Source organism: Varanus komodoensis, unplaced genomic scaffold (genome assembly GCF_004798865.1).
Source record: "Varanus komodoensis strain SLA01 unplaced genomic scaffold, ASM479886v1 scaffold22, whole genome shotgun sequence".
NCBI classification, from domain to species: domain Eukaryota; kingdom Metazoa; phylum Chordata; class Lepidosauria; order Squamata; family Varanidae; genus Varanus; species Varanus komodoensis.
The window spans coordinates 17,944,087-17,971,577 of NW_025335606.1; positions in this window are offsets into that span (position 1 = coordinate 17,944,087).

Here is a 27,491-nt window from a genome sequence, read left to right on the forward strand (position 1 = left end):
GGTGTGTTGCTTCTTCACGACAATGCGCCCGTTCACATGGCACGTATTTCAAAGGCTGCTGTGCGAGACTGTGGTTTCTAAGACATAAACCACCCACTCTATAGCCCAGACCTGCCCCCCCAGTGACAACTACCTATTCCCAAATTTAAAAAAAGATCTTTGTGGAAAGTGATTTTCCGACAATGAAGAGCTCAAGGCGGCAATTAACACACAGTTTTTAGACAAAGAGAAAGGGTATTTTTTACAGGGAATTGAAAAGTTAATTTCTAGATGTAATAAGTGTATTGAAGTAATGGGGGATTACACTGAAAAATAAAAATTATTTCAATTTATTCTTCCTTTTTCTTCATGCTGATACTGAGAATACATTGATCGCCCCTCGTATCACTTAATGACAGCAGGAAGTTCCAAAGAAGCATATCCTCAGATCCAGCAGGAATCACTGATTTATAAAACAGGAGAGCTGGAAGGGGCCAGGATGGCCATTGGGTCCAACTCTCTGTTTACTGCAGGACTCTAACTCAGATGGCTGTCCAGCTGCCTCTGGAATGCCTTGAGGTCCCCAGTTCCCCAGTTTGCTCATCACTGCAACACATGGTTTATTAAATGGTGGGTCATTGTGAAGGAAGCAGGAAGTAGCAAGTGTGTTAGTTCTTCCTGCCTGTTGCACTTGCAGAGCTAAACAACCTGCTCCATCCCTCGGTTGTTTGTTGTGATGTCCAAACTCAGAATAGTGGACAGTTAGGAAAGAGGCAACCCCAAGTTAGAACCCAAGTACAAGCCATGGGTTCTAGCTTGGGGTTCTCTCTCTCCCAACAACTTGCAGCAATATTTTATTGACCCATAACAACTGCACAAAACTGCAGCAATAAAATATAATATAAACAAGAAAGATAAAAATTAATTATTAAAATGTCGGGCAAATAAAAAGGTGGCAAAAAGAATAAAGCATAGGCACCGGGTGCATCTGTTTAGGTACCTGACTCCACAAATGGGGAGCCACAACTGAAAAGGCCCTAGGGACCTGTGAAATCATTTTTTTAAAAAAACAAATATGATTTCTTTCCTTTTATTTTCCTTTAGCTGATCTGGGGCAGCATGTACATGCCCTTCTGTTAATCTACGTGTCTGTTTTACCTGGTCCTTGGCAGGAATCTAGACATATAACATGTTCCAGGTGTAAGAAATCCATGCTGGGTTTTCCATGCAGTGCTACTAAAGCATAAACATTCTATTACACACTGAACCAGTATTCCAAAACTGAAAACTTAGAAATTAGGAAGTCCACTGTTCTCGTCCTACATTCCACAGTGCAGCTTCACAAATTCTCTGCACGGCTGCATAGTTCATGTTTACAACTTTTTGGCAAGACATCTCCCAAGTCTGATCAGCCTGCTCTATTTTGCAACTGCACTAGGTCAGGAAATACAATATACCATAAGCAACTCAAGGACAAATATTGGGGGGAGGGGGGCTTTACCAGCAAGGGCAAGAAAAAGGAGATAGTTTCAGTCTCTATACAGGGACATTTGAGATTCACCTATCAGGGCTCCCCATCTTTCTGTCTTAGAAATGAAAAATGAGCTTCATCACTCCAGGTATGCAATAGTAGCACTCTTAAGGCTTAAACCACAAATAGTCCATGTGAATATCCTCCCTATTCTTAAATAGACTACCCCCCCTCCCTGCCCCCAGCATTCTGGCTGCCAGCATTGCTGCGCACAGGGACTTGGTCCTACCTGGGATTCTGGCTGTTTTTTCTTCCATTGTAGCTCAGTCTTCCCAGTTTGCTAGGAGCCATGGCATTGGTGGGGGGAACTGCCGTGACACTACAGTGCAGGAGAATTTCCTTTGGGGTCACGTTTCACTCTGGGGTGTCAGCCACAGCGGCTGCTGAGCAAAACAATCCAGGGAGCCTTTCCAAAAGGAGCCATGTGGCCTTGACTGAAAGGTCAACACTAATATTATCCCTGCAGTCAGAGAGGAGGCTGGAGGAAGCACCAGGCCCCATGCCTGGCTGGTGACAGCTTGTACTTCTAGAATAACCTTCCATAATTCTGCACCCTCTAGATGGCCTTGGAGTGCAACTCCTATCATCCCCAGTTAGTTGTATTGCGCAGGTAGGATGGGAGTCGCCTGGAGGGTGCTGAGTCATGGAAGAATCCATATTCTTTTAAAATTATTGTAGCTATTCAAAATAATATAAGTGTACATGTCTATCCAGAAGTTGAATGAAGCAGGTAAGTGTGTATAGGATTGCAGTGTCAGGGAATGATAAGTCCTGTACTGATCTGTGAAGATATCTGAATTCTATTAAGAGCCAGTGTTGCTTATTATGGTTGCCCGATGCTTATTGTTAGAAACTGTCACACCGATCCACAATTCAGAGGATCGGAAATCAGTTTCTCGTCAGGGCAAATAGGTTTATTTGCAATTGAATGCATAGATCCATGAGTGCCTAAATAGGAACCCCCAGTGCTAATTTCCTTAGGGTTATATAGAATACACAAAAGGGGTAGTGAATACAATACACAGGAAGGTGATTGGATACTTTGATATGGATAGGAAAGTGATTGGATACACGTCACAATACCATAAAGAAAAGTTACAGTTCACTCTAATCAGATGCCTTTGATAGGCCTTCTAAACTAAAGTTACCTTGAACAGGCTGGCCAAGTTAAGTAGACAAAAAGGTTACATGTGTGAACTTACAGGGTTAGGGAGGCACTTTAGCAAGCCTATAAAACACAGAGATTACACTTTGACAGTTACCCACTAACGGAGTGGGGTCATTTGGTCTTCACCACCAGACACCGAGGCATCCTTGATCTATTTATGGCAAGGCAGTGAGGCGGGATGATAAGTCTTGTTTTTCTGAGTACAGCTTTCCCCACTTTTTACCATCCCGCCAAACTGCCAAGTGTAACATGACCCTGCATATATTTGAGGCAACACAGTCAGGTAAAACCATAGCTCAGCCCACTGTAGGTGTTCCTCACTCCGGGGTGTTTTGTCCACAGGGGTTGTCATCATATGAGTACTCTGTATACTACACAACTCATGACAACAGCATCTTTTTCCACCTTGCCTTACCAAAAATGCTATCCCACCAGTCCATGTATATAACTGTGGTGTTTTTACTATGAGGCCTCCCTCTGGCCAACCATTCTTGAGGTATTTTGGGGTGCTGCAATTGGCAACAGCTTCTATCGAAAGACAGATTCCTCCTGACCAGGGAGACAGGCCAACAAGCCCCTGAAGCCTCACCTTGAAGGTGCAGACTGTCTGTGCAGGTGAGGGCCATTTGGGTAGAGAAACACAGAAGCACAAAAGCAGAGCGATTCAGAAGGGACCTCCTGGTGCAACCAGTCTGACCCCTGGCTCCAGCCAGCTCTGTTCATGACATGCCTGCCCTATGCATGTCTGAGAAATACTAGAATAATTGTTGGCAAGCGCTGCCAGTAACAGCCTCAGTTGGAGAACCAAGGAAGCAATTCTCCCAAGCCACTTTTACCAGAATGAAATGTAAAGCAGCTTATAAAGCATTGAGCTTTTAAATGTGATACTCCAAAGAAACAGTTTTGTTTTCCACAAGTGTTGCAAACCCTGTCCTGGCTTGCCAGCAATGCAGTGTCTAGCAACTTCATATGGCAAGTTGCTGTAGTTGAGCTTTGTATGTCTGAAATGGCATCAGCTGTTTCATTACAAACATTGAATGCAGATACTAGCACTAATGTCATGGTGATTTGGGAAAACTCCAAATGGTGGAAGAACGGCACAGAGAAATGAATACCCTACCCCCCTTTTTGACAATGTCTTCCACCACTGTTTGAACTACTTCTCTGCAGTTAGGGCAAGCGCCCTTGGGGAATTCTGTAATAATTCAGAGATTGGGGACAAGGTATCCAGTGCCCTATCCTTCTGTAGGGAAAGCCATGAAAGCCTTCTGGCTACTAACCCTATAAGTCCCATGGGTGATTTCCATGGTTAGAAGGCAAATCCATGTTGTGAAACTGAGTCCAGAATCCCTGTAGAGGGTTTTCTCCTGTGGGGGTTTGTATTTGCCAGTGTGAGCCATTGAGCTAGGCATGTTTGCTGACCTCCATCTTTTGGCCAGCACCAAGTTGTCTTGTACCTATACTGTGTATTCCAGACTGTACCAAGTTGCACTTACCAGCCCCATTTGTGTGAATAATGCATAGCAGTCAGCATCCACATGTAGTTGCCCATCCAAGCTGCAGGCCAGGGCCTTTCCAGCTTAGCAAAAACAAAGCCACATGCTAGCCACTGCACCAAATTCTCTCTCTCACACAGGGAGCCTATTACAGCATATGCCAATTGGCTGTAAGGTTGTTGCTAGTCCACCATCATCACCCCAAGTGGTAGAGTGCTTTCAGTGGTCCTTACCTGTAGCAGCTTCACGTGGACATTGTTTTTCCTATGGACCTGTGAAATCATTTTTTTAACAAATATAATTTCTTTCCTTTTACTCTCCTTTAGCTGATCTGTGACAGCATGTGCATGCCCTTCTACATGTCTGTTTTACCTGGTCCTTCGTGGGAATCCAGACATATAACATGTTCCAGGTATAAGAAATCCATGCTAGGTTTTCACCAGTGCTACTAAAGCATAAACATTCTATTACACACTGAACCAGTATTCCAAAACTGAAATTAGGAAGTCCACTGTTTTCTTCCTACAAGGACATATAGTATAGAAGGGAGTAACAAAATTAACAGAAGTACACAGAGACAGCCAGAGTAACAACTTCAAGAAACTCCCCCTTTTTCCTTCAGCATTATCATCTAGACTACTTAGCATTAGGCAAATGATAGTTTCTTTGATCTAAGTCTTCAAGCTGGAACCCGATCCTGGTCCCTGATAGGCTGCTTTTCTTTGGGGCTCTCCTCCCTTGCCCCCTCCAGTTGTGGGCCCTTGGCTGACCCTGACGTCAGCTTCTTCTCATCCTGGTCTGTTATGCTGCTGGTCCTCCCTTGCAGGTTGATGTTTGAGCAGGAACTTCAGGTCCTCCACGAGTTCCATGGTCCTCTGGTCTCCTTGTGGTTTTTGGAGCTTTTCTCAGCCTGGTGTAACTTTCCCACTTAGGCTCCTCAGATCTCACTGCTGTGCGTGGCAAGGGGCACCTGGGCGTGGTCCTCCCACTGCATCAATGATCTCCAGGCAGTCCAGTCTCAGGCGAGTCAGCTGACGTAAGACAGCAGTCCCCCTTCCCTTGTGCCATTGCAAGCCGTAGGCATCAACCAGCCAGTGGCCACAGCTTCACACACTGCAGGCAGTCGGTTAATCAGGCATGGCTGCTTTGGCCTTGCCAGGCAGCCAGCATGGCCACTCTGGGCTAGAAGGAGTGGTGCCAGCCAGCTAGCCATTGCCGCAGTAGGACAGGAAGAAAAGCCTGCTGAGTCTGGCGCTGGAAAAGACCAGCTCCAGCCCCCCTCCCTCCTTTTTCACACTTCCATGTCAGTAGTTGCCCTGTGCTGGGGAACAGCCATGAGCATCCCAAGAAAGCGCTGGCTGCCAGTTTTCCAAGCCTGTATATATAACACTATATATGTATAGTGGGAGTCTGACAAACCGCCTTCTTTCTTTCTTGAGGCAGCCTAAATTCCCCCCTCCCCTTGAAAGTCAGAAAGCCAGATACTGCACCTGTCCTTGTGAGGTTTGCATCGTTTTCCTTGGTGACCCAACGAAATCCAGCAGATGTGCATTGGTCTGTGACTTCAGTGGCAATTAAAAGATTGTTCATATAGCATTAAAGAACAGCATTAAAGTCGCTGGTCCATTTAAACAAGTCCCTAGCCAGTGTTTGAGAGAAAGATGGGTAAATTCCCTCCTCCCCTGAGCGAGGGTGGTTAGACACAACTGGCTTTTCCTTTAAGCTGTTTCCGAAAACTGCACCTCATCCCCAGCATTCTCAACGGTCTGTACACAAGGCTTAGTGCACGGGCACCCAATGCCTAGTGCACAAAAACTTGGATAACAAAACTTAATGCAAAACAAAAACAGAAAGCAATGGAAAGATCTTAGAAGAACATTAGCACAGACGCATGCACACACACAAAGAGGAAGAGAAAAGTGGATAGCAGCACTGATTACAAACTGAGAATTTAAACACCAAATCCCAAGCCTTTTGACCACCTCAAACAATGAGGATGGCTGGTCTATGGCTTTCTCAAGAGTAGCTCCTTGAAGTACAGGCAACCAGAGTTCTCATAGCAAGCTGGATGCCTCTCTCTCTCTGTGAGGGAGCAACTTGCTAGCTCGAGAAACCCCTGCTTTCTTTTCTTTCCTGGGTCCCAAAGGTAGCCAGATTGAAGGGCTGGTGATTCTAAACCACAGACACTGGGCTAGGATTCAACTGCCCATTCCTGGTCTCCTGGCCATGAAAGATATTATTGCATCCAGACACGATGACAGAATCCCCAGAGCTTCTCCCCCCCCCCCCCCCCCCAAACCCATACTCATGCTGCGCTGCTGGCTTTTGGAGGGAAGAGAGTGAGTTCTACTCTCCCTCTTCTTTTCTGTCCTCCCCCAGTGGAAACCAGTCTGCACTCATCCAGCAAGTTCAGACTTTCAATCTAACAAATGCTTGTGCAGGAGCTCCAGCTGTTAACTGGTATGCTGATAGTAAAGTTGCAACTGTTCTGAAAAGAGTCTGAAAATCGATAGACCCTTCAGGTGGCCACTTAGCCCCACTGTCCAATTGATGCTGGGGCCAAATAGAATTTCAGTCGACATTTAGTTTCTTTTTCTTTGAGATGGAATCACTTTTGAACTTTTTCCCATTTTCCAAAAGACAACCCAGAGGTGTGCACATTTGTTTTGACTTACCTTGACCCATTGAACTAGTGGAGGAGACAGTATTCCAGATGAGATATTCAAAATCCTAAAAGACGATGCAGTGAAAGTGTCACACTCAGCATGCCCAAAGAGGGGCAATACCAAAGATTGTTCCTACAAGCTAGACTCCAGTAGTAAGTGGAACAAGAACTATCAGAAGTATAAACAGGGTTTCAAAGAGGCAGAGGAACTATAGATCAAAATACCAACATACACGGAGGAAGCTAGAGAGTTCCCAGAAAAGCATCTACTTCTGCTTCATTGATCATACTAAAGCCTTTGATTGACTGATCACAACCAATTTTGGTCAGCTCTTAAAGAGATGGGCATACCGGACCATCTTATTTGTTTCTTGAGAAACTTGTCAAGAAGCAATAGTGAGAATTAGACATAGAACTAGAGATAGGTTCAAAACTGGGAAGAAATACAGCAAGGTTGTATATTGTTCCCCTGCCTATTTAACTTATATGCAGAGCACATCATGCGAAAGGCTGGGCTAGATGGATCACAAGGTGGAATTAAGATTCCTGGGAGAAATATCAATAACGTCAGATATGCAGATTATACCACTCTAATGACAGAAAGTGAAGAGGAACTAAAGAGCCTCTTGATGCAGGTGAAAGAGGAGAGAATAAAAGTTGGCTTGAAACTTAACATCCAGAAAACTAAGATCATAGCATCTAGCCCTATCAATTTCTGGCAAATAGATGGGGAAGAAATGGAGGCAGTGACAGATTTTATTTTCTTGGGCTCCAAGCTCACTGCAGATGGGGACTTCAACCAAGAAATTAAAATACGGTTGCTCCTTGGAAGTAAAGCTATAGCAAATCTAGACAGCACACTAAAAAGCAGAGACATCACCCTGCCAACAAAAGTTCATATAGTCAAGGCCATGATTTTTCCAGTTGCAATGTATGCCTATGAAAGCTGGACCATAGGGAAAACGCCTAAGAATTGAGGCCTTTGAATTGTGGTGCTAGAGGAGACTCCTGAAAGTCCCATGGACCGCAAGGAGATCAAACCAGTCAGTCTTAGAGGAGATCAACCCTTACTGCTCTTTAAAAAGCCAGATACTGAAGATGAAACTCAAATATTTTAGCCATGCAATGAGAAGGAAGGACTCACTGGAGAAGAGCCTAATGCTGGGAACAATTGAGGGCAAAAGAAGATGGCAGAGAATGCAATGGGGTCACTAAAGCAATCGGAGTGAGCTTGTGTGAGGGGGGTGCTCACACACTTATGTGGGATCCGCTTCTCTCAGACCCAAACCAGGTCTGGATCCTGGCCAGATTTCACTTTATCTGTACCAACAAGAACCTCCAAAAACCTCTTCCATCCAAGGAGTCCCCTTCCACTTTGTTCGAACTAGCCTCTTCCCATAGAGTTCAACTCTACTCAGGAGTCACTGGTTGTCAGGCAGGGAAGGGCAGCTTGTCAGACTCTAACCAGAGGCTTTCTCTCTCTTCCTGTGGCGGAATGTGATTGTTTGCATTCCTATATGTTAGAAAGACTTCACCCCATGCCTTATCCAAAATGGAGTTTAATTTTACTTCTGTAAAGACCATCTCAGCCATAACTTTGACATCCCCCTATGAAGGTTTGAGTGGTCTGAAAAAGCAAGCTCAAGTAGGCGGTTGAGGCTGCCTGAAGACATTTGCCTTATTTTGGCCAAGTCCAACAGAGTATGATGGGGGAAGCTCTCATGGGAGTGTTATTTCTGAGAGCAAAAGGGACCCTGTTTCAGTGTGTCCCTGCTCTGTGATTTGGTCTGCTTTGGTCCCCTCATCTGTTAACAAATCACTGTCAAATCCTGCAGGCTTGAAGAATAGGACTCTAAAAGGTTACCTCTGGAGCTCACTATCTTCATAAAGACTTGAATCAACTAATGGAAAGCACATGGATCAAAAATGCATGCGACACAGGAATGAGGGGGACCATCAAACTTAAGAAAACTTGACTGGAACTTCAAATGTAATTATTGAACTGGAAAGTTCAGCTTTAAAAAAAAAACAAGCAAAGTTTATTTTGTAAACAAAAACCTGCCATGTAAAACACCCCATACATAAATAGAACAGGAAGAGGGGAAGAGAGATTTTGTGAACCCTAGATGGCATCTAGGACATCACAGTATTTCCTCTCTGAAGTGGGAAACAAAACTGATCAGCCCCAGCTCTTCCCAATCACTATGGCACCATCTCTGACCAGAATCTGACAAGGCAGGCATCTGAGTAGCTCCTCCTGCATCAGAACAATACCTTGTTTAGATTAAGGGGCCTGGGCAGAGACAGCAACTTTCTAGGGCAAAATAACACCCAGTTGGCTCTTTGAATCAGCAGACACCTACTAGGCTTGCGGCTGCAGTACCACCCTCCGGCCATCTTCGGTGGTGGTGGTGGGACTAGTGCAGCACAGCTGGGATCCAGCAAGTAGTCCCCTGCTGAACCACTTTTGTTGTTGTTGTTTAGTCACAAAGCTGTGCCGGACCCATCACGACCTCATGGACAACATTCCTCCAGGCTCTCCTGCCCTCCACCATCCCTCAGAGTCCACCCAAGCCCACACCCACTGCCCCAGTGACTCCATCTAGCCAGCTCATCCTCTGCTTACCCATGGCTAAAAAAGAGAAGAGATGCATTGCTGCAAAAGAGAAAAGGGGGCACCAGTTTGCATAGCATTGGTAAATATATAAGTGCATGTTTAGAAATAAATTACAATGTAAAGAGAAGTGTAATGTATCTCTGCATGGGGAGGAAGGCTGAGAGACTGGCATTCCTGCTATCCTTTGATGGGCAGCTTCAAAGCCCCTTCTTATGGTTCTTCCACATTAAACTATGTTCAGCCTGGGCAGTCCATCTAGAAGAGGACACCCTCAAAGAGAGGTCTATGGTCTGTAAACAAGGACAGCATCCAATAAGCTGGAACTGCTAAATTACGCTGCACTAGCGTGACTTAACCTAGCACACTATATTAGCTGGGGCACTGGTTTCCCCAGGATAATCCCTCAGTCCTTTTCTCCAAGGTGAGAACCACTGACAAAAACTTGACAGACAAGACTCAGCTGGCTCACCAGAGTGACAGAGGCTTCTATACCAATACAGAAATGCTATATTCGTTTCAAAGATCTGCTTCATGTCTCAAGTCCTCCATTTTTTCTTTATCCATAGATTTTTCCATAGAAGTGGGACTAAAGCCCTGAAAAATTCTTAACAGCCTTTGTAGCAGTATATTCTTTCTTCCCAATCACCAGTATGAAGAATTGAATAGGGAAAGCTTGTCCTTCTGGGCTTGATAACAAGACTCTCTGTGTGTAGACACACCAAATACTCTAAAGAAGCAAGCTGCAACTGTCCCCACCAGGGTCATTGTTGGGAAGTCATGATTGACAATGGTAGGATTTTTCAGATCACCATCTCTATCAGGGGGAAGGAGGACATCTCATATCACCCTAAGCCACGTAAAACCCCATAAAACCAAGACTTCTAGACAAATGCAATCCTGTAAGAACGGACAAAGGAGACACACATTCTCTCTCTGCCCGGGTATGAAGGGATACTGGCCCTCTGCTGTCCTAATCTGCCTTTGATCAGGTTGACCAGACAGCTCTGAGACCAAGATAGGAAGCCCTTTACTCTCTGACTGTGGCATGAGTGGAAGAGGTGGAAGGCTCAGCTTAGACTTAGGGCGGCCCGGGACAAAGGGCTCTTATGTGCTACCCATCAGCTGACTTCGTGCAGTTACTCTTTCTTTTTTCTCTTTAATGGATTTTCTGCTTTAAGGGGAAAAAATGGGAGAAAGGGAATCTGGATGCCTCAACCCCCTATATGTGTTTTTGACTGAGGCAGGGTGATGGCATGATAAAAGACAACATCTCGATCAGATGGAATGAACTGACCCATAGGATCTGGAATGATGTGGTAACTGAAAATGGGGAGGAGGAATCTATCAAATCAACAGGCACCATAACCTTTTCCCTTTCCTAACCCTGACCGACTCCAGTTCTATCTTACAGGATCCCAAAGTTTGATTTTTATATTTCATATACAGACTTGGCACACATGCAGCAATATTTGTCAAGCATTTTGACAGATTATGGAGAAGAGATGAATAGTGCAATCCTAGGCATGACTATTTAAAAGTAAATTCAATTGCGTTCAACAGCTTTTGCTGCCAAGTACGTGGGCATAGGACTGCAGCCCAAGTATGATCTGTTACCACCAAGGAGCCATAGATAAGTTTTCCCAGCAGCCCTTGGATGCTATGAAGGATAAGGGGGTGTTAAACATTCCACACTCCATCAAGAATTGGATTTAAATTTTCTATATTTCTTTGTCTTTGAATTTTCCAAATGCAAGACCATTCAAGATGAATTAATGTTCTTGCCCATTCCTGGAGTCATTGTGGCATGAAGACACAGTGACCGGTTGAACTGGAAGTTCAGCAGAGATGCAGAGGTTTGCTTCACACACATACTGGATGACTTGCAAATGAATAAGCAAACTGAGTTCAACAAAAAGCACAGTGTCAGATCAGATATAAATTCCATTTCTGGTATTTGAAATATAGTTGCTCACTCCAAGTCACCATTTGATAGTGTAATAAACAGGCATGCCCCATCAACAGAGAAACAGTAATCAAAACAGCTATCCAGAACTTTTCCTTACTTTCCAATTTGCACCACTCAAGAAAGTTGTGTCTATCAAGACTTGAGTAATCCCTTCCAAACAAGAAGTCAATAATCCATTATTGACACTAAGACATTTGAGCAATTCCCTAAGATGAGTAGATGTAGCAAAATCACAATGCAGATTATTGTGCAAGATTACAATGCAGTTATTTAATTCCCTGGATCAAGCGCCTGAAAATATCTCCTTTGGGGACACCAGTGCTAACAATACTCTGAGAGCAGCAAAGAATAATTATTGACAACTTCTTGGCAGTGGGAAGGAAAACATGCAACAAGAAGTAGAACAGAAGAGGAACAAGGCCTAAGAGATTAGAAGCAATCCTTCTGAAAGCTGTGTACCACTATTCCTTTGTGGTACACAGGTATCTGAGATGCCTATGGGACTCTGAAAATATCCAGCCCATCTTTCTGTGTGAAACCAGAAAACATTCTCCTATGCAATTTTTGAAAGCCCTCCTATGGTTTGCCTCCTTTGAGCAGAGGGAGAATCTATGCATTGGCGGGTGCAGGGAAACAGATTAAAAACTAATCCATACGGTGGGATGTAGATGTGAAATATGGGCTAGCATGCTCCTTCCACCATGCATCAAATATTCCAAGTAAGGGGACAGAGATACATGAGCACCGCTCAGAGAATCCTTTTTGCAGCATATAAACTGCTGGCTGGGGGATGCTGGGAACTGTAATCTAGCACATCTTGCAGGCACCAAGTTGGGGAATAATGGCCTTCAGCTGGGCCACGGAGAGGGAGAGTACATGAGCCTGGGCCTCATTCCTACACTTTGTCCCATCTGTAACTTACACTGCAATGGTCAATACGAACCTGTCTGCTCTGAGGCAGAGAGTTGACAGAGGGTGGGAAAACCAAGACAGTGTTAAGCTGGAACCAAAGGCTCTTAACGCCACCAAGAGACACAACTGATGTGCTCTCAGGAAATGTAGGCATGTCATGAGCGGAGTCAGCTGGAGCCAGGGGTCAGACTAGATGGCCCAGGAGGCCCCTTTTGACTCACTCTGTGTTTTGGTGACCTGCATGGCTAAAAGCCATCACTTAGAGTTCATGAACTACAGACAGAACTTCTCACACATGCATGCACACATGCACATACGAGCTTTTCTACACAAGACTGCAACTCTACTTTGTGTCATTGCACAATTGAGATGCAAGGATTACATGCAGAGCACTTCCTTCTGAGCTTTTCTGCTACATAACCCCAAGGTGTCACTGCAGTATAGCTAATGAGCACAAATGCACAAGTGGAAGAAGCCCTTCTCTTTTACAATTCAACACTGCATTTTGCCTGCATTAAAAAAAATAACTAAAGCTATCCTTAGACCCAGAAATAAAACTGGAGGGTCACAACATTGTTTAAAGAAACCATCAACAACCACCAGGAAGAAATAACAAGTGTCACAGATAAATGCCCATGTAGAACCCATGTGGCCTGCCAGCAAACCCAGCTCAGTTCTCTCCTTTCACAAGGCAAGAAAGGCAGTGAAGAAACAGGCAACCTGGAGACCTTCAGCTGTTTTAGACTTATCAGCCCAGTTAAGGGGGGGGGGGGCAATGGTGAGGGGTTGTGGGAGTCATAGCCCAGAAGGTCAGAAGAGCATCAAGTTGCATGCAGGGCAGTGAAGGGGAAAGGCCCTGTCTTTCTGGCTCAGGCCCAACTATCATGTTTTATTTATTTATTTATTTATTTATTTATTTATTTATTTATTAAAACATTTTTATGCCGCCCCATTCGCCGAAGCCTTGGGGCGGCTTACAACACTAAATGTTATTCAGCCTCATTGCACAGAACAGCAGACAGGCTTCAGACTGGGAATTTGTAGACTGGAGACCTGAACTTACCTCTGGCACAGCCCCACAGAAGTAGTATCTCCACTATCAAGACCTGGGGGGAGCTTTTCTCATCCAAAGCAGAAGACCACCAACCCTAATGGGTGAATTTTGCTGCCTGCAAACTTCCTGCACTTGCCATTGTCAGGACAAAATGAGCTAAAGCTTTGCCATAATCGGGGTGCTAAACATCTTTACAGCATCAGACTTTAGACTTTACAGCTTTAGACTTAAAACAGGCTTCCTGATCAGGTCAGGAATCCATCTTGCAAGTCTCGCTCCCCAGGTACATCTTAGAAACACTAATGCTTACCTGACCTTTGGAGGTGCACTCTCAGAGACACCAATAGTTTACATCTCCTGAAGTTTATTTTTGTATTGTGTTAATCCCTTTCGTTTTATTTTACTGTGCCTTTAGCATACCTGATTCACCAGGCCTACTCCAAACTCTATGTAATTGATGAGTTATAAAAGCATCTTGTACAGTTTCCATCTTTGTTATCCCTTCAGGCACTGTCTACATGCCACATGTATTTCCTGTATGACTGAATAAACTGGAAATGTACACCCCCAGTGGACTCTCAAAGGGTGCTTTTTTCACTCCTGTCACCTTCCTTAAAGGAAAGACTATATGAACAAGCAGCCAAGACTTGGAAAGAAAATAGGCCCTGAGCATGTTTACTTAAAAGCAAGTACTACTGAATTCAATGGACTTCAGAAATGTGCAGGGAAGTTTCCTATCATGTGGTCAAGCGACACATCACCCTGGCAGCTCAATTCCTTTCTTTCTCTTAAGGAGAAAGAAGGGCCAGGAAACAAAGATCAGGGCTGCAGCATCAGGAGGAGAGGGGCTCTAAGAACTTCAGTGCTTCTGTTCAGCTCATGGTGGGTCAACAATTCAGCAGGCCACATCATGGGGGATAATATCCATCAACCTATCTTGTTATTATTAATGACGTTTCTATAGCTGAAGCTTTCTGGGTGGTTCACAACATTAAGTCATCCATCCAAGATTTCAGCCAGGCCAGACGCTACTTAGCTTCCAAGATTAAGCAAGATCAAGAACTTCAGGCTATACAGAAGCTATATGCCAACAATGCAGAAGCATAGACATTCTATGCCACACTAGACATTCAAAAAGAAACTGCACAACTATCTGAGTGGGATAGTGTAACTCGGTGTCCCGCAACAGCAGGGGGCTGGACTTGATGGCCCCTTCCAACTCTGCTATTCTATGTTAGCAATGACAGCCACAACAAACCCACATTTAAATTTGAAGGGGTAGGGAAGCTTATTGAGCTAACACCAGTGGGTCATCCCTGCCCCTTCCCAATCTTGAAATGGCACCTCCTCTTCCCACAGAGTCCCAATGGAAAAACAGTCAACACAGTTTTCCAAAACAGGTTCACAATTTTATTTCACTTATCTCAACTGTGCTGCAAGATGTGATGTGCTCCACAACATGCTGCTCAGTGAGGGATCCATCATAATGAGGCCCCTACAGATTTTTAAAAAAAGATACTGCTGGAGATGGCCTAGGACGGAAATTTTCCTGAGACCAGCAGCAGAGGAGGACTCATCAGGAGTGAGGGGGCCTTTTCCAATTCGGTACGCAGCTCCCCTCCGAAGAACATCAGTCACCACAGCTTCACATGAGTGTGCATGACTCATGGATACGCTTCAGTTTGATTTCCATGTGGACATTGTGATAGACCAGTCCCTTCCAAGACCCGCGTTCATGAAAGGTCACAACATCTCCATTGGATTTCACCTTTTGATGTGGGCTGTAAATGGGACAGTGGCAGCACTGTCCTTAAAGACATAGAGGCATGCCACAGCTTTGGTCATGGGGGGTACCTCCACTTCTTTGGTTTGTTTATGGTAAAAATACCTAGGCACATACATGGTCCTCTCATTGTCCTTGGTGTACTTCAGAGTGGGATCCACCTCCTCAACTCTCAACATGCATGAGAAAGGTAAACCAAGCCCCCACATGCGATTCCAGCAAGTTTGGTCAGTGCAGAGGGTCTTCCACTTCAGGGAGAAGGTGTGTTGCACTGGATCCTCATGCAGGTTGAGAAAAGTCTGCTTTGTTATGATGCAGCGTTGGCATCTTAATCTTGAAAGGTCATAGAAACATAGTGAGTCAGAAGGGGTCTCCTGGGCCATCTAGTCTGACCTCCGGCACCAGCCAGCTCCGCTCACGACATGTCCACCATGTGGACGTCCAGCCTATCCTTGAACACCCGCACCGATGGGGCCTCAACGACCTCTCGTGGAAGCCCATTCCACACCCTCGGGGTCCTGACTGTCAGGAAGTGCTTCCTGGCATCCAAATGGAACCTTGGCTCCCTGAGCTTTGCTCCGTTGGAGCGCGTCCTGCCTTCCTCTGCAGGGGAGAACAGGTCTCTACCCACCTCCGTGTGACATCCCCTCACATACCTGTATGTTGCCAACAGCCCCTCTGAGTCTCCTCTTCTCCAGGCTGAAAAGACCCAGTTCCCTCAGTCTCGCCTCATACCCCATCCCCTGCCAATAGTCATTTTGGACTATTCTTAGCAATTCAAAGGTAGGAGGAATGAGGTATCCAATCAGGGGCTGGAAACAACAGGTGTCATCAGCAAAAAACTTAGCTGCCTCGATCGTGTGAAACCCTCTAAACATTCTGGCCAAGAAGAGGTCATTATATGCCCGGAAAGCTACCTTATTGCCTTTATGAAAGACCTCAAACCTCAGAGATCTGAGTATGGGACAGGCTGGCTGGGAAAGGTATTTGGGTCTGCACCTACATCCATTGCAGCAAGATATTTGCCAAGCCAGTCTCTCAGCATAACCATCCCAGAGGAAACTTGGATGACCCAGAATTTTCCTGACTCCATCTTCTCAAACAATCCTTGGATGGCCCATTGGTAGCCGCTGCCCAATGAATCCCAGAACAGGCCAATGTTCATCTGGAAAGCCACTCCTTCCTCTGCATGGACATAGGCCTCAAGCTGGCCAAGGCCTTTGGAGACTCTTTGGATAGGGAAGTGGAAGGAAGGCTGAAACTGGTGCTGAAATTTATATTATGATTATGTTTTTCATATCTATACCAAGCAATAGCTAAAGTTCTCTGGCCAGTCATAAAAGAATCTGAACATTACTGTTATTAAAACATTTCAAAGCAAAAACCAAAGGAAGAGTGCAGTGATGAAATTCATGCTTATCCAGGCCACCACCCAAGGTCTTCTCTTCCCCAGGCACTGGCAACCCGTGGACAGAACTGCACCCAAGAACAGAAGTCTGGTCTTATACAGAAGCCTGCAAAAATTCAGTCCACCAATCCTTCTCTAGATTTACGAAGTGGACAACCAAGAACAGAATAGCAGTGTGAGCAATACTGCTCTCCGTTTCCCAACATTGGCCCTCTCCCTGCTCCAAGTCACCCATCACGTTCCAAGGGCATGATGGAGAGGGCAATTCGATGGAGGAAGTGGGTCAAGCACCAGCCCTCCCACCAATGTCTCACATACCCAAAAGTTGATTTCCAGCTCAACCAGGAAGGCCACTGAAACATGTTGTTCTGCCAATCTAGACCCCACTCTCCCCTCTTACAGCCAAACAGCAGTGGCCTTACCATTTAAAACAAACTTCCGCAAGCTCTTCAGCCAGCCACCTGCAAGCTAGAAGAAAAAGAGGCACGTCACGTTCAGCCATTGCATTTGTTCTGAACCCAGAGTAGGTGTTAGCAGCCAGCCTGCCAGGGATCAAGTCTTTCATTTACAGCTTTAAACTGCCAGCGGGGCCTCTGCTTCACCACTTGTTGAAATAACAGTACAGGGACACACTGCTCTGTTTCTTCTGATCCCCTTGGACCAGCTGGCTTTTTCTTACATGTGCTTCACCCACTGCTGCCTCCCACAAATCCTTCTGCCAAGAACTTCCAGAAAACAAATGTCCTCTTTTCCCTTACCCCTAAGTCCCTTTTTACAAAGGGACAGACTCCTTCAGAGAATATGTGCATCAGCATAAACCAATGCATGCATTTTTTTTTTTTTTTTTTGTTCTGGAGGCCTGACCCATGGATCTTTTCTATTCTCCCACCTGCTCCTATCAATACATCAAAAGCAGAAGAGGTAAACTGCTTTGAAACTGCATCTAGCAAAGCAAGGGCAAGCAGCAGATGGTTGCATGACTGGTATTTGCAAGGAATCCAAGAACAACCAAAGATTCTCACTTTCAGCAGGATGCACCCAAAAGGGGAGGCAGCATGAGAAATTATGCAATTTGCATGAAGTGGCTCTTGAGGTGGCACAATGAGGTTGCCTTGTTCAGGAGCCAGAGCTCCATGATGGAACTTGCATACAGATATTCCCAGATCCATCTCACACCATGAGGAGAAGTTAGGAGCTGGTGCTGATCAAGACTTTTGTCCAACAGTCCCTGGAGAGCCACTCCCGGGAGACAACCCCAGCCTGATGCTGCATAAAACAGCTCCAAGTATTCCTAAGGACCTTTCAGGATACTGGAGTTGGCACTGATATCAAGTTAGGCCTCCTTCCAAAGCAGTCTCCATCCTCCTAATGTGCTCTCTTAAGCCAGTGTTATCTCCCATAAGACAGGAGGAGAAGACTTCACAGTAGGAACAACCATGTAGAATCTTGGGAACCACCCAAGACAATAGCATAGTGAAACCAGTGTTTCCAATGAACAATTCTGTTTTCTCCCCCCATAGAAGTGAACTGTAACCAGCCCAATGAAAACAGAGTTGCTAAACTTCGAAGTACTGAGCTAAACCCTCCCAGCATTTCTGACCACTGGCTAAGCTGGCTAGGGCTGATGGGAGTTGAACTCCAAAATATCTGGCAGGCAACCAGTGAGGAAAAGCTGCTTTAGCATTGGGCAGAAGCTTTGACCCATAGGACAGCTGCAATCTGCAGAGACTCCCCTTTGACTTCTTCTGAAGGCCCCACTCTGTCTGCCGGCAGGGCAAAGCATTTCTCTCCCTTCAATCAGCACTGATCAGGGTTTGCTTCTGATGGATGTGAAAAGGGCTCCCTCTGCCAGCAGCAGTCAGTGCAGTGGCAAGCCAGAAGATCAAAGCCTTTGCCAAGAGGCTTGCACTGCTTCTGATGGACATTTTGCTCGGGCTTCTTGGTGAGTCGTCATGCAGAAGTGTGTCCTGCTTCTTAGGTGGCCTAACATCAGCAAGCATCATGATTTGGCCCTGGCCACCCCAGCTTGCCTTTGGCCTGCCCAAAGACCTTTCCCAGGTGAAATTAAGGCCTGGAGGATTTTTCCCCTCCTTGTGCTGCTGGACACAGGGGAAACTTTAGCCCCTTAGGAGAGAAGCTACTCCTGTAACTGAATGTAGGGAAGGTGGCGCTGGGCACCCCAAAGGTCACCCAGCATTCCTAGCAAGAAGCAATGCTTGGCCTTCTAAAGTAAGCCATGAGTGCCCCACTTGGCTCATTTCGCCAACCAAGATCATGTTGCAGGGTCCTTTAAGAATACGGAAAACTGCCCTTTAGGGAGCCAGACCGTCAACTGATCCAGCCCAGCACTGGCTCTCCAGGCAAATGCCTTTTCTACCCTGCCAGGCAATGCTGCAGACTTTTGCATGCAAAGCAGGTAACCAGGCTCAGGGCCAGCCAAGGATAGTGTGGGGAAGTAGGGGAGACAATGCATCTGGTTTGCAGGCATCTTAAAGACAAAGGTGCCCTTTAATAAAGTGTTTGCAAAAGATAGGGGCTCCCAGCTTTTTTGGACCTGTTGGCATTGCTGCAAAGTGCCTCATCAACAATTTAGCATCTATCCATGGATTTGTGGCTGCATCTTCCTCAGGTTACCACCCACATGACCAGAAGAGTCATGTTGGGGAAAAGAAGCTACAGTCCCCGGAATAGCTTTTATTGCCCTAAGCTAATATCCCTGCATTGCCATCGCATAAGAACCCTGCTAGATCAGCTCAACGGTCAATCTAGTCCAGGATCTTCCTTCCCAAGTGGCAAGCCAGAAGCCCACATAAGCCCACATACGTGTGATTCCACCAACTTGTTTGTTTTCCCTTGCAACTTTTTTTCAATGTGTGTAGCCTCTGAGTGTGAAGTTTCTGTTCAGCCTTCACAACCAGTAGCCATCAACAGCATCAGCCCCATGGATTTGAACAAAGTACCACACACAGACCACATTTTAAAACCATCTATTGTGAGTATCACATGTAGTGCCATAAAAATTCCATGAAATGATACAGAATGGGAATAGCCTGCAACTGATCATCAGGAGCTTTTTGCAACATCAAGACCAAAATTCCTGCAAGTCCACATTTCCACAGAGAAGTTGCCTTCCTTTTGGCTTGCATCATAAGAGAAGAGGGCAGCAGACTCCAAATCATGACAAGATGCAATGCAGTGATTCCTCAGGAACTCCTTTTTTCTAGGAAAAGCACTAATGCCACACAGCTTGCAGCTGTTGAACAATTCATTAGACCAAGGCATCATGCAGGGCTATTAGTCACTGACCAATCAGCCATCCTCATTGCTACAGCAGAAACAAAGCAATTGGTGGCACATCAAACTACTTTTAGATTGGCTCATGGGGGGAGGGGGGAAGTTATCTTGGATTATACAAAAGCAGTGAGTCTTCCTTCCTGAAAAGGCACCACTGTCCTTCCATCCATTTCCATGCACAGCCAAGCTATTAAATAATAAAGCTTCACAATTTTATTTACATCTTCTTGAGTGTGTGGCAAGGTGAGGAGTCCATGCCATAAAAAAGGCACCCAGGGCATGAAGTAGGGCTGCTGACAATGCCCCAGCAAGGAGACACAGCCCTCAATGAACAGGAGGGTGCTTGTTCTCAGAGCAGTGCAGAAACACCTTTTACCCAGGAGTGGATCAGTTGCAATTCGGGTAAACCATTTCCTTTGAAAGATAACCATTCCAGAAGTTTCACATGGATAAGCATGACCCAGGGAGTGGTTTCAGCTTTACCTCAATCTGGAGGTCACAATAGGCTAGTCCCTTCCAGGCTCCAATTACATTGAAAAACATTTCAAGCCCAGTAGATTTCACCTTTCGGATAATGGCTGTGAAAGGCACAGCAGCGTTGTTGTGCTTATCCACCCAGAGGCAGGCAATGGCTTTGGTCTTGGGAGGGACCTCCACCACCTTTGTCATCTTCTCAGAAATATGCCTGTTCATAGTGAGGGCCTGCTCATTGTCCTGGCTGTACTTCACAGTGGCTGTCATACCCTCAATTGACAAAGTACCAGCAGAAGGCAAGCCAAGCCCCCAAAGTCTGCTCCAGAAAACTCTGTCTGTGCTGTCAGATTCCCAACCCATGGTGAATGTGTGTTCCACTGGAGCTTCACCTCGGTTGCGGTATGTCAGCTTCCTCAACAAATGGCGTTGGTATCTTACTTGTGAGAAGTCATTTGGAATCACTTGCAAGATTTCAAAGGTTGGGGGAAGGAGGTCTCCAATCAAGGGAGTGAAAAAACAGGTCTCATCGACGAAGAATTTGGCAGCTTCCAACCCATGGAATTCTCTGTATATTCTGGAGAAGAAGAGACCATTGTAGGTCTGGAAAGCTACTCGTTTCCCATTGAAGAAGACATCAAACCTCAGTGATTCATGTTCTGAATAATGGACAGGTTGGATGGGATAGGTTTTGGGGTCTGTGCCTATATCCACTGGGGCAAGAAACATGCCCACCCAGTTTTTCAGCATAACCTTTCCCGAGGGCAGTCGAGTGACCCAGAATTTGCTTGATTCTCTCTTTTGAGGTGTGCCTTCAACAGCCCATTGGTACCCACTACCCAGTGAATCCCAGTACATGGAGTTGTCCATCTGGAAAGCCACCCCTTCCTTTGCATCTATGTAAGCTTCAAGCTGCCCCAGGCCTTTGGCAAATGTTGAAAAGATGAACTGAAACAAAGAATAGATGGGCAGTTACTTAAAGGGGAATAATTTGAGCTCATGTTTGGTCACTGCCTTAGTACTCCTAGCCAAGCGCTGTCTATCCTCATGCCCTTTTTTTTAATGTAAATTCTTCTTCAGAGAGGCCAAGCTAGAAGGCATGGATTCTCCCACTCCATTTTACCCTCATAACAACCCTGTAAGTTTGGGAAGACTGAGAGATGGTGACCACAGAGCTTCCTGGCTGAGAAGGAATGTGAACCTTGGTCAGCCCAATCCTGGTTCAATACTACCCACAGAAGCACTTGAACAGGTCCCTCCTAGAAAAGAATCCCCACCAGCTGTTGGACCCAACAATCCCAGCATTCATTTCAACAAGATACTGTTTTGGCAAAACAGCAAGATACAACAGGCTGATATTTCTGGAAGACCCACTTCCTACCTGGAAGCTACCACTACCACCCACAATTCTGATGCATTTGTATGGCACAAATTGCTAGGTGCCAGGAAGGGGGTACTCTGCACATGCACCAGAGTAATGCATTTGTTTATTCTTAACTGAGATCCAGTTCTTTTTCCTGTTGCAAAGAACCCCAGCTGGCTTACGCAAGCCTTCTCCTCCTCTCCATTTTTTCCTGACTCTCATGCTGGGAGGAAGATTAAACTGAGAGTCAGTGACTGGCATAAATCACTCAGTGAGCTTCCTGGCTGAGTGGGGACTAGAACCCAGATCTCCAGAATCTCAATCCAACACACCAACCACTATGCTGCATTCATCATTCTCATACACCAACAAGCCTTTCCATTTCTCTGTAAATGGAGAGAAACACTATAGTCCTATGCATGCTTACTTGAAAGTAAGCCTCACTCAAATGCAGTAACAATTTACTTCCAAGTACACAAGCTTAGGGTGGTATACATCTCAATGCAAGCATCCAAAGACACAATTTAGTCTGTGATGAGACAAGTAAAAGCTTCTCAATGCTCTGCGGATACAAAGATGTCACTCCAGTTCTGGGGAGTGAAAAGCAAGCAACAGTTAAGGACAAAAGAAAAGGTGGCAGTGTTGTGAAGTGCAGTCACCAGGTTTGTGCTTATGCTGGCCAGAGCGCAGGGCTTCCCCTTCCCCATCCAGCATCAGCCTATTAACACAACTGCACCCTCTAGCTTCAGAACACCAAGGTCTGAAGGCCTCATGTCATGTTATACAACTGGAATGTAATGTCAGCCCACACACCCTTCTGCAGATTCAGAAAAGAGTGGGAGTTGGGAACATTTGAGAACAGATAAATAGTAGGAGATCTGAGGAGTCCATGCCATTTCATGCTCCAGTCAGGTTTCAAGCACGTGTTTGAAATAAAATGGGAAAATGGCAGGCAGGAAAAGCATTAAGTACACCAACCCTTGAACACTAGTCAGTCATTCCCTCCCAGAGTTTCCTTGAAAGCTACACAAGAAGGGCCCGATGACACTAAGCAACATGCAATGCAGTCATCCAGGTCCATGGATCCAGCCCCTCCGTCTGCCTTGGAACCAAGCAGCATCATGCTCACCATTCTAAAAGTGTTTTCAGGCCTCTCAGGCAGCCGCCAGCAAGCTAGAAAAGGGAGAGATGGGTCAGGTTTAGCCATGACATCCTTCAACACCACCGAAGAAAGCAACCCATATTGCAGCCCATCCAGTGGACATAAAATGGCAGGGTGGGACATTTGCTTGGCATCTTGAAAGAGCTGACACACTACCACCTTCTCACACTATGCACAAAGCACCAGGGAAGAGCAGCAGCAGGTAAATTTGCACATATTTGCATGCTTCACAGGGCACCTTTGCTCCAGGGCCAGAGCTCTGTGACAGAGCATGCCTTGCAAGTGAAAGTTCCTGGCTCAACCCACAGTAAGAGCAGCTTAAGAGCTGGTGCCAGGAAAAACCTTCACCCAACACCTTGGAGAGAGAACTCTGGCCTGAAACCATCTGAAGTAGCTTCAGCAGTTCCTAAAAACCTCTTCAGGATACTAGAGCTGGCACTGATGGTGACTTAGGCCTCCTTCCAAAGCAGTCTCTGCCCTCCTAACAAGCCAGTGTTCTCCCCCAAAAGATAAGAGGAAGAGACCTCATGAGTAGGACAGCTGTACAGATTCTTGGGTACCTCCCTTTACCCAAGACAACATCAAGATGGGACTAGTGTTTCCAATAGAAGTCCACTTTTCTCTATAGAAGTGAATGGCAACAAGTCCAATTAAAACAGCCACACTGCAACAAAGAAGAGACCAACCTGCCATCCCCAGCCTAGGGACCCAACCCCAACCCAGGCCTTCACAAACAGATCTAGGAAGGAATATGTACATAGAAGCAGTGCACTGTATGAATTCTTCGTATCCCAGCGTATTAGTAAAGTGTGCATTAAACAAATAAAAACATTACACCCACTGTGGCCTGGGTCACTTGGTACGAGTAATCACAGGCAGCAGACAGATAATTTCTCCCTTGCTACATCCCTGTCCATTCTACTCAGAAGCTGCTTTTTGTATTCAGGGATTTAATTCCTCCCACCTGCCCACAGTAATAGCAGACCATATCAACATCCACCTACCTACCCTGCAATAGATGCATTGGATTTTTTTAAAATGTGCATTTAATGCCAGTCTAATCTGGCCTTTATCACATTAAAGAGGAAATTCCAGCTTTGTCTCCTGCTCTGGGCAAGTCAGTGCATCCTCAGGTCAAACTCATTTTTCTGGTGAAGAATAACATGCTAGAAATCTGGTTGTTCTATAGAGCTCTGAGCACTAGAACAACTTCACCTGGAAACACCTCCACAAGTGTCTGCAGGATCAGGCATGGAGGCCTGTAGCTCTTGAGTGCAGAAGGCATTCTGTGCACACTGCTGCAAGATTGGAGGAACCATTTCAATCATAACAAGGGTCTTTTAATCTGGCACTCGGGTTCCAAATTCAGGCCCTTCAGTTCTTCACTGCTGAGTGCTAAGCAACCTTTCCCAAAGTCCTTTCAACCCTAGACTGAAAATGACACATCTACATCAAGATTTCAAATATCAGCACCTTCTGTCCTGACCACTGGAGTCAAAAGTCATGTGCACAACTCAGAGAAAGGTGATGCCTCTTGCTCACAAAAGCAGAGAGACACACGGGACACGTAGGAACACCTCGGGTCTTAGTTATGTGCGAGATCAGGCTTGAACACTGTGCAACTCTCCAGCTATTATTGAACCACAACAATCCTCATCCCCAGGCACTTTCCTTGCCAACAAACTGAGGGGGATTTGAGCCAGATCTGCAAGGCCTTGTGTTCTCCATTCCTGCACTGAATATATACAAGCTAGAAAGTAGTGTGGTTTTGGCTGTGTTGTCACTGGCCTGCAAGGCTTTTGGAATTTGCAGATAGATGCTGTGCAGACAGGCTCCAGGGTGATTCTCCAAATATGCCGCCTGCCCAATTTTCTGGTTAGGGGACTCTCCCCGGCAGGATATTGGGTGGGCCACATGGAGAAACCTTCTCCCCAATCTTTCACAGCAGTGCAATCAATGCCCCCTGCCTGAGCAGGGAACTTGCCCTTTCACATGGGAGGGCCGCTCTGAAACTAGATCTTTGGTTAACTACATGCCCTCTTCCTGCCAGGCTCTGCAACATTGATGTTTGGGTTCCCTTGAATGCAAAGAGCAGCTCCAGAATGGTCACTTTTATCAGTCTTCAGGGCAGAAAGAGCAAGAGTTAACTTTGATTCCTACAAGCTCAAGAAAAGTATTCACACAACAGGCACATTAGATGTGATGCCAATTGCTAAATGGCAGCTAGTTTGGTCCTTGAAGAAAGCAAGGGAGGTGGGGTGCAAATGTGAATAGCAAGAAGGCTGGAAAGTCACAAGCCTCCCCTTTGGGGTTATCTCATTGGCCACAAGGGAAATAAACTCAACCAAATTCTGAGCAGAAGAAAAAGCTTTCCCCTCAAAATATAAGGGTCAAGGTAGAGGCCTGGTTCATGAGTGGCGTTATCCCTACATTCATGAGCAAATAAGCTCAGGATTTTCCCAAAGAACCTAGTGTAGTTATAAGCATAAGCCCACTGGCAAGTTTCTTGAACTCTCTTCTCCGAACAAAGATATTGAGGATCCTGCTGCAGGCTTCCTGGAAATAGACTGCAGCTGAGGAGGATATTTTTGGAAGTAAAAACAAGAGCCTAACAAAAAAACTTACAAAACTAAAATGAAGCTTCAGAGGAAGTCAACCAAAGGCACACTAAAGAATAAAACCAAATTCTTTCTTGACTTAACCATCTCAGGGATTGTGAAATTCCCCTCATTTCCTAGATATACTCACCACAAGGACAGGACCAGTGCCTGGCCACTCAGAGTTGTTGAGGAAAGAAAAAAAATAGCTAAGCTTGAGCCTGCAGGACTTCTTATGCCTCTCACAGCCCCTGTGTTAATCACAGGAGGAAAAGGGCCACCTGAGTCAGATTGAAGGCATGGATGAAAAAGAGATTCAGAATGGACCAGGGCTTTGCCTTCTCCATTTGGGCTGATAAAGGACCTGGGTGCATGCAGCAGACAGCTTGCAAGTAATGGAGCAGATTATGCAAACACTCTGCTTACTATCTTATGTCTGATCTGTATGTTAAATAGGAGTACCCTCTCCAGGATTAGTTACTAGAACTAGGAAGTGTGTGGTGGAGTTAATCTGCTCAATATCCCATCAGTAGGTGTACTTTGTTTGTGGTGTCCACCGAAATTCCACAGTAAGTCTGATGAGAGCCTGTATGAGGTTAATTCTAATCACTCTGGCATGGTATCTTCCAGCATGTTTAACTAGAATTCGTTTCGTTTCGTTTCGTTTCGTTTCTTTTCTTTTCTTTTCAAAGAAATATTTGCAATTATAACAATGCAAGAAGAAGGAAGGAAGGAAGGAAGGGGAAAAACCCACCAAACAATAAAAAGAACATCACAAAAACCCATTTCATTCACTGATTCATGACACTGTTAAATTAAAAAGAGAGAAAGAAATTCAACACTTCTGCTAAGGTGAACAGTCCGTATCTTTAAATAAGCATCCAGAGGAAACTGATGACTGTGGGATATACATTCAAATGAAAGAAGAGCAGTGGCATCTTCTAACCATTATGTGAGGGATGGTGGGCATGTATCCTTCCAGACATGAATTATGAGTCTCTTTTCAACAATAAGAGCTCTCAGGGTGCACTTTTGCTGCCCATCTGTTAGTTCCCTCGTCACAGGAATGTAAGTTAAAAATGAACATCCACAATTGTTGCAGATTTTTCAAGAACAAAATATATGTGGGCAGTGACTTCCAGCCAGGAAGAAACCACTGCTGGGCATGCCTGCATCTTATCCCTCAACAATGAGAGGATTGTTGAGGGAGAGGAGCTGAGAGATGAAGTACAGATTAGGGGAGTTCTGGATGCGAGTGATCACTCTATCCTTTGCTTTGAAATCAAGAGACTGGGGACATGCAGCAGGTCAAGCACTAGAAGCTGGGACTTCCAGAGGGCCAACTTTGGCCAACTGAAGGCCAGACTGGGGAAAGTCTCCTGGGATAGGTTACTGGAAGCCACACAACATGGCTTCCGCAAAAACAGGTCCTGCCAGACAAATCTTGTGGAATTCTATGACAAAGTTTCGAGATGGCTAGATGTGGTTTACCTGGATTTCAGCAAGGCTTTTGACAAAGTGCCCCATGATATCCTGGTGGAGAAACTGAGGAGTTTTGGGATACACCAAAGCACTGTCCAATGGATTAGGGCATGGTTGACTGACTGAAAGCAGAGGATAACCATTAGTGGGGAATCATCAGGATGGCGGCCACTGACAAGCGGGGTCCCCCAGGGTTCTGTCCTGGGACCGATCCAGTTTAATCTTTTCATCAGTGACATGGAAGAAGGGGTGAACAGTTAGCTGATCAAATTCGCAGACGATACTAAAACTGGAGCAGTAGCCACAACTGAGGAGCAGGTACTCCAGATCCAAAAGGATCAGGACAGACTATGGAAGTGGGCAGGAGACAACAGGATGGCGTTCAATGTGAATAAGTGCAAGGTCTTGCACTTGGGGCATAGAAGTGGGTGTCATAAGTACAGGTTAGGGGACAAGTGGCTGGAGAGCAGCACTTGTGAAAGGGACCTCAGGGTGCTGGTTGACTGCAGGCTAAACATGAGTCAGCAGTGTGATGCGGTGATC